This window comes from Engystomops pustulosus, chromosome 1 (genome assembly GCF_040894005.1).
Source record: "Engystomops pustulosus chromosome 1, aEngPut4.maternal, whole genome shotgun sequence".
Lineage (NCBI taxonomy): Eukaryota > Metazoa > Chordata > Amphibia > Anura > Leptodactylidae > Engystomops > Engystomops pustulosus.
Genome location: NC_092411.1, coordinates 295,356,081 through 295,367,014, shown reverse-complemented (window position 1 = coordinate 295,367,014; position 10,934 = coordinate 295,356,081). Strand labels below are relative to the sequence as shown.

Sequence of the window (10,934 nt, the reverse complement as noted above, 5' to 3'; positions counted from 1 at the left end):
AGGGTTGCCTTGTATTTACCCTTTCTAGGTGTGGAGGGAAGAGGGCGTTGGTGTGAACTTTGTTGTGGGATTTTTGGCTCCTTTTTATTGTACCTTGGTTGGGAGATCCTCTGCTGGCTTGTGGTGTGTCTGGATTGGTGCCTTGTGGGTTAATTTTTAACTGTCCCACTCTCCTGCTTCCTGATCTCTGTGGGAGAGACAGAGCAGCATGCGTATCAGCACCATCTTTGTTTCTCCCCATGCTGCTGCCTTATCTTCCCTCCTAATTCCTCCGTGGAGTTTCTCTTCCTGGAGGGGACACTCATCCTGCTCCTGTCACTTTTTGATGGCTTTATGATGTAGCTTTTGCAGGTTAGTGCTGTTTCAGCTTATTATCTGGAGGAGCTGTTCTCACATGTGGCTGATCAGCTCAGCAACCAGGCCACGGCCCATAAAAATGTAATCTTATATAGTTTAGCGTCAAAGAGACTGCAGGAAAGCCTGTAGCTTGATATCTGGTGTTTTCTGGATAAAAGCTGGGAGGAGTGCACAGGATGGGATGGCAAAGAGAGTTGAAGTTTCATGCAGTTGGAGAATGTAATAGGCTTGCTTAAAGAAATGGATTTTAAGAGCATGTTTGCAGCTATGTAGATGCGTTAATAGTCTGATTGTATTAGGGATAGACATTCCAGAGAATTGGTGCAGCTCAGGAGAAGTCCTGTATAGGTGAGTGAGAGGTTTGAATTAAGGAAGGCAATAATCTAAGATCACTGGCAGATCTAACAGCATGGGTTGGGCCATAGACTGAGATAAGAGAGGAGAGGTAGGCAGTTGCAGCATTATGCAGAGCTTTGTGGATGAGGGTGATTATTTTAAACTGTATTCAGAAGGAGATGGGAAATCAGTGCAGTGACTGGCATAGACAGGAGGCATCTTTGTAGCGTTTGGTCTAAAAAACTAGCCTGGCTGCTGCTTTAAGAAAAAATAGGAGAGGAGATAGTTTAGTAAGCGAAAGACCAATTAGTTACAATAGTCAAAATGAGAGTAAATCAGTGAGAAAATTATTCTTTTAGAGGTTTCAATGGGAAAAAAAGGTTGGCTTCTAGAAAACTTTTTAAGGTGCAAGCAGCAAAAGCGTGCAAGTGATTGTATGTAAGATTACAATGTTCAGAGTTTAGCACAACCGCGAGACAGCAGGCCTGATGCCTTGGGGTTATGCTGATCCCACCGACCGAGATGGAGAGGTTAAGGTTTGGTCTATTAGCAGATGATGTAAAGACAAGAAGTTCTGTCTTAATGAGAAGAAAGAGGAGGTTAAGATACAGTCTCTGGTGTTCTGAAGCAAAGCAGGGGTGACCTATTTAGTTAGGTATCATCAGCACAGAGATGATTTTGTAGAGCAATAGGGGTGGTATACAGGGGAAAAGGAAGAGGACCCAGAACTGACGGCTGAGGAACTCTGAGTGAGAGGAAGATGAAGAGAGAAAGATCGAGAGAAGGGGGCACTGAAAGTACAGTCAGAGAGATAGGAAGAAAACTAGTGCAGTGTCCTTCAGGTCAAAGGAGCAAAGCCTCCTGAGGAGGAGCTGGTGGTCCACAGTATCAAACACTGAAGAGAACCAGAAGAATGAGGTGATAATAGTCAGCTTTGGGTTTAGCAGTAAAGAAATCATTGGAGAGTTTAGAAAGAGCAGTTTCAGTGGAGTGCTTAGTGTGGAAACCAGATTGTAAGGGCTAAAGGAAGGGGTTAGAAGAGAGATAATAGATAAGTCGAGAATAGAGAATAGGAGTTGAAAGGGAGATTTTACTGGAAAAATGTGGTGAAATTGGTGAACAAACGCATTTGCATCACTCTCTTGTGGGCTCGGTTTTTATGACTTTCACTGTACGCTCAACATGATAATATATGATAAAATATGTGTTTTTGCATCATAATTAGAGATGAGCGAATACTAAAATGCTCGGGGACCAAGGGGACCAAGGGGACCAAGGCTCTGCACAGGGAAGCTTGGCCAAACACCTGGGAACCTCAGAAAAGGATGGAAACACCACGGAAATGGACAGGAAACAGCAGGGGCAGCATGCATGGATGCCTCTGAGGCTGCTTAATCGCACCATTATGCCAAAATTATGGGCAACAGCATGGCCATGACAGAGTGACAGAATGAAGCTAGATAGCATCTAAAACATCCAATAATTGACCCTGACACTATAGGGGACGGCATGCAGAGGCAGCGGCAGCAGGCTAGAGAGTGGCATGGCGACATACCCTAAATGGACTCAGGCTTCAAACCAATGGGTGGCAGAGAGGAACCAAAGGAGGTGAGCAAGAAGCGCTCAAATAATATCGGTACATGATAAAAGTTTGCCAGTATATTTTGTGGATTACACAGCAGGGTGGCGACAAAGTTAACATGGAAGCCATGAAAACAACCCAAAATTCTGCCTGACACAGCTCGTTTGATAAGGGGACCATGTATGGAGGCAGTGAACTAGTAGTAGATTAAAGGTGCTGCAGTTAAAACTATGTTAGTTGGATCTTGGCATGGAGCTGGCGCTCCGCTGCCAGGCGAGCTTTCGCCAATCCAAGCCCCTGTCTCTAGGCTACTCCCCAAACAGCACTTCTAAGAACCTTTTGTATAAGATCAAGTGTAGTAGCGTTCTTATAAGTTTAGGATATGCCGGGTGAGGGGAATGTAAACAGATGCGCAAGAAGCGCTGAAATAATATCGGTAAATGATAAAAGTTTGCAAGTATATTTTGTGGATTACACAGCAGGGTGGCGACAAAGTTAACAAGTTTAATGTGGAATGCCCTGTAATAGCTCTTGGGCGGTGTGCCTTTTATCGCCTAGGCTCAGCAGTTTGAGCACCGCCTGCTGTCGCTTAGCGACGGCACTGCTGCTGTGCCTAGAGCTACCGACTGATGGCGCCATGCCCACGGATGGTAATTCGGAGGAGGAGGAGGGCTGGGAGGAGGTATAGTAGGCCTTTGAGACCTGGACCGAGGTAGGCCCCGCAATTCTCTGCGTCGGCAGTATATGACCAGCCCCAGGGTCAGACTCGGTCCCAGCCTGCACCAAGATAAGTGTAGTAGCGTTCTTATAAGTTTGGGATATGGCGGGTGAGGGGAATGTAAACAGATGCGCAAGAAGCGGCTGATGCGCATGGAGCTGGCGCTCCGCTGCCAGGCGAGCTTTCGCCAATCCAAGCCCCTGTCTCTAGGCTATTCCCCAAACAGCACTTCTAAGAACCTTTTGTATAAGATCAAGTGTAGTAGCGTTCTTATAAGTTTAGGATATGCCGGGTGAGGGGAATGTAAACAGATGCGCAAGAAGCGCTGAAATAATATTGGTAAATGATAAAAGTTTGCCAGTATATTTTGTGGATAACACAGCAGGGTGGCGACAAAGTTAACAACTTTGATGTGGAATCCATGAAAACAACCCAAATTTCTGCCTGACACACCTCGTTTGATAAAGGGACGATGTATGGAGGCAGCTATATGGACGACTTTTGGAGGTAGCAATGGAGACAACGTGTGGAGGCTGCTATGGAGACAATTTAATTTGGATAGTGCCTGTATGTGGCAGTCCCAAAAATTTTTCAAACCAGAGGAGCAGGTAGGTGGCCCTCCACTAAAATGGAATAGATTGAGTGCCTGTATGTGGCAGTCCAAAAAAATTTTCAAACCAGAGGAGCAGGTAGGTGGCCCTCCAGAAAAATTGAATAGATTGAGTGCCTGTATGTGGCACTCCCAAAAATTGTTTAAAACAGAGGACCGGGTAGGTGGCCCTCCAGAAAAATTGAATAGATTGAGTGCCTGTATGTGGCACTCCCAAAAATTGTTTAAAACAGAGGACCGGGTAGGTGGCCCTCCAGAAAAATTAAATGCATAAAGTACTATAGCTAGAGCCAGTGGGCCCTGTCAAAAAATAGCCAGTTTCCTCTGCTTTACTGTACAAAGAGGAGGAGAAGGAGGAAAATGAGGAGGAGGAGGAGTGGATCAATTATTCAGGTTGAGCTTCCTTCACCTGGTGGAGATTGGAAATTATGAGAAATCCAGGCTTTATTCATCTTAATAAGCGTCAGCCTGTCAGCGCTGTCAGTCGACAGGCGTGTACGCTTATCGGTGATGATGCCACCAGCTGCACTGAAAACCCGCTCGGACAAGACGCTAGCGGCAGGGCAGGCAAGAACCTCCAAGGCGTACAGCGCCAGTTCGTGCCACATGTCCAGCTTTGAAACCCAGTAGTTGTAGGGAGCTGTGTGATCATTTAGGACGATGGTATGGTCAGCTACGTACTCCCTCACCATCTTTCTGTAAAGATCAGCCCTACTCTGCCGAGACTGGGGACAGGTGACAGTGTCTTGCTGGGGTGACATAAAGCTGGCAAAAGCCTTGTAAAGCGTACCCTTGCCAGTGCTGGACAAGCTGCCTGCTCGCCTACTCTCCCTCGCTACTTGTCCCGCTGAACTACGCACTCTGCCGCTAGCGCTGTCAGAAGGGAAATACTATTTCAGCTTGTGCACCAGGGCCTGCTGGTATTCATGCATTCTCACACTCCTTTCCTCTGCAGGGATGAGAGTGGAAAGATTTTGCTTGTACCGTGGGTCCAGGAGAGTGAACACCCAGTAATCGGTGCTGGAATAAATTCTTTGAACGCGAGGGTCACGGGATAGGCAGCCTAGCATGAAATCTGCCATATGCGCCAGAGTACCAACGCGTAAGAATTCACTCCCCTCACTGGCCTGACTGTCCATTTCCTCCTCCTCCAACTCCTCCAACTCCTCTTCTTCTGCCCATACACGCTGAACAGTGAAGGACTCAACAATGGTCCCCTCTTGTGTCTCGCCAACATTCTCCTCCTCTTCCTCCTCATCCTCCTCCACCTCCACCTCCTCCGATATGCGCTGAGAAACAGACCTGAGGGTGCTTTGGCTATCAACAAGGGAATCTTCTTCCCCGTCTCTTGTGACGAGCGCAAAGCTTCCAACTTCATGCTGATCAGAGAGTTTTTCAACAGGCCAAGCAGCGGGATGGTGAGGCTGATGATGGCGGCATCGCCACTGACCATCTGTGTTGACTCCTCAAAGTTACTCAGCACCTGACAGATATCAGACATCCACGTCCACTCCTCATTGTAGACTTGAGGAAGCTGACTGACCTGACTACCAGTTCTGGTGGAAGTTGACATCTGGCAGTCTTCAATCGCTCGGCGCTGCTGGTAAACTCTGGATAACATGGTCAGTGTTGAATTCCACCTCGTGGGCACGTCGCACAACAGTCGGTGAGCGGGCAGTTGGAGGCGGCGCTGCGCTGCCCTGAGAGTGGCAGCATCTGTGCTGGACTTCCTGAAATGCGCACAGATGCGGCGCACCTTCGTGAGCAAATCAGACAGATTGGGGTATGTCTTGAGGAAACGCTGAACTATCAGATTTAACACATGGGCCAGGCATGGCACATGTGTCAGTCTGCCGAGTTGCAGAGCCGCCACCAGGTTACGGCCGTTGTCACACACTACCATGCCTGGCTTCAGGTTCAGCGGTGCCAGCCACAGATCAGTCTGCGCCGTGATGCCCTGTAATAGCTCTTGGGCGGTGTGCCTTTTATCGCCTAGGCTCAGCAGTTTGAGCACCGCCTGCTGTCGCTTAGCGACGGCACTGCTGCTGTGCCTAGAGCTACCGACTGATGGCGCCATGCCCACGGATGGTAATTCGGAGGAGGAGGAGGGCTGGGAGGAGGTATAGTAGGCCTTTGAGACCTGGACCGAGGTAGGCCCCGCAATTCTCTGCGTCGGCAGTATATGACCAGCCCCAGAGTCAGACTCGGTCCCAGCCTGCACCAAGATAAGTGTAGTAGCGTTCTTATAAGTTTGGGATATGGCGGGTGAGGGGAATGTAAACAGATGCGCAAGAAGCGGCTGATGCGCATGGAGCTGGCGCTCCGCTGCCAGGCGAGCTTTCGCCAATCCAAGCCCCTGTCTCTAGGCTATTCCCCAAACAGCACTTCTAAGAACCTTTTGTATAAGATCAAGTGTAGTAGCGTTCTTATAAGTTTAGGATATGCCGGGTGAGGGGAATGTAAACAGATGCGCAAGAAGCGCTGAAATAATATTGGTAAATGATAAAAGTTTGCCAGTATATTTTGTGGATAACACAGCAGGGTGGCGACAAAGTTAACAACTTTGATGTGGAATCCATGAAAACAACCCAAATTTCTGCCTGACACACCTCGTTTGATAAAGGGACGATGTATGGAGGCAGCTATATGGACGACTTTTGGAGGTAGCAATGGAGACAACGTGTGGAGGCTGCTATGGAGACAATTTAATTTGGATAGTGCCTGTATGTGGCAGTCCCAAAAATTTTTCAAACCAGAGGAGCAGGTAGGTGGCCCTCCACTAAAATGGAATAGATTGAGTGCCTGTATGTGGCAGTCCAAAAAAATTTTCAAACCAGAGGAGCAGGTAGGTGGCCCTCCAGAAAAATTGAATAGATTGAGTGCCTGTATGTGGCACTCCCAAAAATTGTTTAAAACAGAGGACCGGGTAGGTGGCCCTCCAGAAAAATTGAATAGATTGAGTGCCTGTATGTGGCACTCCCAAAAATTGTTTAAAACAGAGGACCGGGTAGGTGGCCCTCCAGAAAAATTAAATGCATAAAGTACTATAGCTAGAGCCAGTGGGCCCTGTCAAAAAATAGCCAGTTTCCTCTGCTTTACTGTACAAAGAGGAGGAGAAGGAGGAAAATGAGGAGGAGGAGGAGTGGATCAATTATTCAGGTTGAGCTTCCTTCACCTGGTGGAGATTGGAAATTATGAGAAATCCAGGCTTTATTCATCTTAATAAGCGTCAGCCTGTCAGCGCTGTCAGTCGACAGGCGTGTACGCTTATCGGTGATGATGCCACCAGCTGCACTGAAAACCCGCTCGGACAAGACGCTAGCGGCAGGGCAGGCAAGAACCTCCAAGGCGTACAGCGCCAGTTCGTGCCACATGTCCAGCTTTGAAACCCAGTAGTTGTAGGGAGCTGTGTGATCATTTAGGACGATGGTATGGTCAGCTACGTACTCCCTCACCATCTTTCTGTAAAGATCAGCCCTACTCTGCCGAGACTGGGGACAGGTGACAGTGTCTTGCTGGGGTGACATAAAGCTGGCAAAAGCCTTGTAAAGCGTACCCTTGCCAGTGCTGGACAAGCTGCCTGCTCGCCTACTCTCCCTCGCTACTTGTCCCGCTGAACTACGCACTCTGCCGCTAGCGCTGTCAGAAGGGAAATACTGTTTCAGCTTGTGCACCAGGGCCTGCTGGTATTCATGCATTCTCACACTCCTTTCCTCTGCAGGGATGAGAGTGGAAAGATTTTGCTTGTACCGTGGGTCCAGGAGAGTGAACACCCAGTAATCGGTGCTGGAATAAATTCTTTGAACGCGAGGGTCACGGGATAGGCAGCCTAGCATGAAATCTGCCATATGCGCCAGAGTACCAACGCGTAAGAATTCACTCCCCTCACTGGCCTGACTGTCCATTTCCTCCTCCTCCAACTCCTCCAACTCCTCTTCTTCTGCCCATACACGCTGAACAGTGAAGGACTCAACAATGGTCCCCTCTTGTGTCTCGCCAACATTCTCCTCCTCTTCCTCCTCATCCTCCTCCACCTCCACCTCCTCCGATATGCGCTGAGAAACAGACCTGAGGGTGCTTTGGCTATCAACAAGGGAATCTTCTTCCCCCGTCTCTTGTGACGAGCGCAAAGCTTCCAACTTCATGCTGATCAGAGAGTTTTTCAACAGGCCAAGCAGCGGGATGGTGAGGCTGATGATGGCGGCATCGCCACTGACCATCTGTGTTGACTCCTCAAAGTTACTCAGCACCTGACAGATATCAGACATCCACGTCCACTCCTCATTGTAGACTTGAGGAAGCTGACTGACCTGACTACCAGTTCTGGTGGAAGTTGACATCTGGCAGTCTTCAATCGCTCGGCGCTGCTGGTAAACTCTGGATAACATGGTCAGTGTTGAATTCCACCTCGTGGGCACGTCGCACAACAGTCGGTGAGCGGGCAGTTGGAGGCGGCGCTGCGCTGCCCTGAGAGTGGCAGCATCTGTGCTGGACTTCCTGAAATGCGCACAGATGCGGCGCACCTTCGTGAGCAAATCAGACAGATTGGGGTATGTCTTGAGGAAACGCTGAACTATCAGATTTAACACATGGGCCAGGCATGGCACATGTGTCAGTCTGCCGAGTTGCAGAGCCGCCACCAGGTTACGGCCGTTGTCACACACTACCATGCCTGGCTTCAGGTTCAGCGGTGCCAGCCACAGATCAGTCTGCGCCGTGATGCCCTGTAATAGCTCTTGGGCGGTGTGCCTTTTATCGCCTAGGCTCAGCAGTTTGAGCACCGCCTGCTGTCGCTTAGCGACGGCACTGCTGCTGTGCCTAGAGCTACCGACTGATGGCGCCGTGCCCACGGATGGTAGTTCGGAGGAGGAGGTGGAGGAGGGGTGGGAGGAGGAGGAGGCCTAGTAGGCCTGAAACACCTGGACCGAGGTAGGCCCCGCAATCCTCGGCGTCGGCAGTATATGACCAGCCGCAGGGTCAGACTCGCTCCCAGCCTCCACCAAGTTAACCCAATGTGCCGTCAGCGATATATAGTGGCCCTGCCCGGCAGCACTCGTCCACGTGTCCGTGGTCAGGTGGACCTTGTCAGAAACGGCGTTGGTCAGGGCACGGATGATGTTGTCTGACACGTGCTGGTGCAGGGCTGGGACGACACATCGGGAAAAGTAGTGGCGGCTGGGGACCGAATACCGAGGGGCGGCCGCCGCCATGAGGTTGCGAAAGGCCTCGGTCTCTACTAGCCTATAGGGCAGCATCTCCAGGCTAAGCAATCTGGAGATGTGCACATTAAGGGCTTGATCTGAAGATCTAGCCCTCGCCGCAAGAGCCCTCGCCACGGGAGCTTCACTAGTTGACACATTTGGCGCTGATGCACCAGCTCTGGCCCTGCCTCTCCGTCTGGCCCCACCACTGCCTCTTCCAACCTGTTCTGGTCGAGGACTCTCCTCCGTCTCAGAAGCACTGTGTTCACCCGGCCTCTCAACCCAGCTTGGGTCTGTCACCTCATCATCCTCCGATCCCTCAGTCTGCTCCCCCCTCGGACTTCCTGCCCTGACAACAACTTCCCCACTGTCTGACAACCGTGTCTCCTCATCGTCGGACACCTCTTTACACACTTCCACTACGTCAAGAAGGTCATCATCACCCACAGACTGTGACTGGTGGAAAACCTGGGCATCGGAAAATTGCTCAGCAGCAACCGGACAAGTGGTTTGTGACTGTGGGAAGGGTCCAGAAAACAGTTCCTCAGAGTATGCCGGTTCAAATGCCAAATTTTCCTGGGAGGGGGCAGACTGGGGGGGAGGAGGCTGAGGTGCAGGAGCTGGAGGAGTGCCGATTTCGGTGACATGGGTGGACTGCGTGGAAGACTGACTGGTGGACAAATTGCTCGAAGCATTGTCAGCAATCCACGACATCACCTGTTCGCACTGTTCTGGCCTCAACAGTGCTCTACCACGAGTCCCAGTAACTTCAGACATGAACCTAGGGAGTGTAGCTCTGCGGCGTTCCCCTGCTCCCTCATAAGCAGGTGGTGTCTCACCCCGGCCAGGACCACGGCCTCTGACCCCTGCAGTAGTTGGACGCCCACGTCCCCGCCCTCGTCCTCTACCCCTAGCCCTCGGGTTAAACATTTTTAAAATGAGAGTTATAGCTTTAATTTTTTTTTAACTTTTTTTTGTGTTTTTTTTTTTTTTTTTTTGTGTTTTTGAGTTTTTAAAACCAAACGATGCTATCCTATTGCTATGGCTATTTTCTAGCCAAGTATGAAAGCACACTACTATGCCAGATGAGATGACACTGAGTTATTAAACAAAATAAACGTAAAATAAAAAAGGACAAATGGCAGACTGTGCCTAATTGAAATCCAACCCCTACTAAATTTTCCCACTTCGGTCTTTGCAATGGATATGTGCGTCACTAAGCGCAAAACACAGCGGTCGCAAGTCTCACTACAAATTGCTCACAATTGGCTAGTAGATGCACTGCAGCAAGTACAGCCACCAGCAGATCAACCAGAAATCAAATATATAACGCTACTGTAGGCGTAAGTAAGCCGTTTGGATTCTCCTATGGCTATTTTCTAGCCAAGTATGAAAGCACACTACTATGCCAGATGAGATGACGCTGAGTTATTAAACAAAATAAACGTAAAATAAAAAAGGACAAATGGCAGACTGTGCCTAATTGAAATCCAACCCCTACTAAATTTTCCCACTTCGGTCTTTGCAATGGATATGTGCGTCACTAAGCGCAAAACACAGCGGTCGCAAGTCTCACTACAAATTGCTCACAATTGGCTAGTAGATGCACTGCAGCAAGTACAGCCACCAGCAGATCAACCAGAAATCAAATATATAACGCTACTGTAGGCGTAAGTAAGCCGTTTGGATTCTCCTATGGCTATTTTCTAGCCAAGTATGAAAGCACACTACTATGCCAGATGAGATGACACTGAGTTATTAAACAAAATAAACGTAAAATAAAAAAGGAAAAATGGCAGACTGTGCCTAATTGAAATCCAACCCCTACTAAATTTTCCCACTTTGGTGTTTGAGGTGGATATGTGTGCCACTAAGAGCTAAACACAACGGTAGCAAGTCCCCCTGCTAATTCCTCACAAAATGGTACTAGATCCAAAAAAAAAAAAAAAAGTAAAACGTTATTGTAGCCCTAAGAAGGGCTGTTGGGTTCTTGGAGAATCACTCCTGCCTAACAATATTCTAATAGAACAGCCTAACGCTTTCCCTGACCAGCAGCAGCTCTCTCCCTAGCGGCATCCAGACACAGAATGATCCGAGCAGCGCGGGCAGCGGCTAGTCTATCCCAGGGTC

The 10,934-nt window shown here is 49.2% G+C and overlaps 1 protein-coding gene across 1 annotated transcript in view; it reads left to right on the top strand.

Annotated features, from left to right (window-relative positions):
* Positions 1 to 268: 268 nt before the first annotated feature.
* Positions 269 to 10,934, top strand: part of LOC140131158 (vomeronasal type-2 receptor 26-like) — a 42,065-nt gene continuing 31,399 nt past the window's right edge. The window contains exon 1 of the mRNA XM_072150875.1: positions 269 to 351. The gene's annotated coding sequence lies outside the window, so the exon portion shown is untranslated. The remainder of the gene's footprint in view (positions 352 to 10,934) is intronic.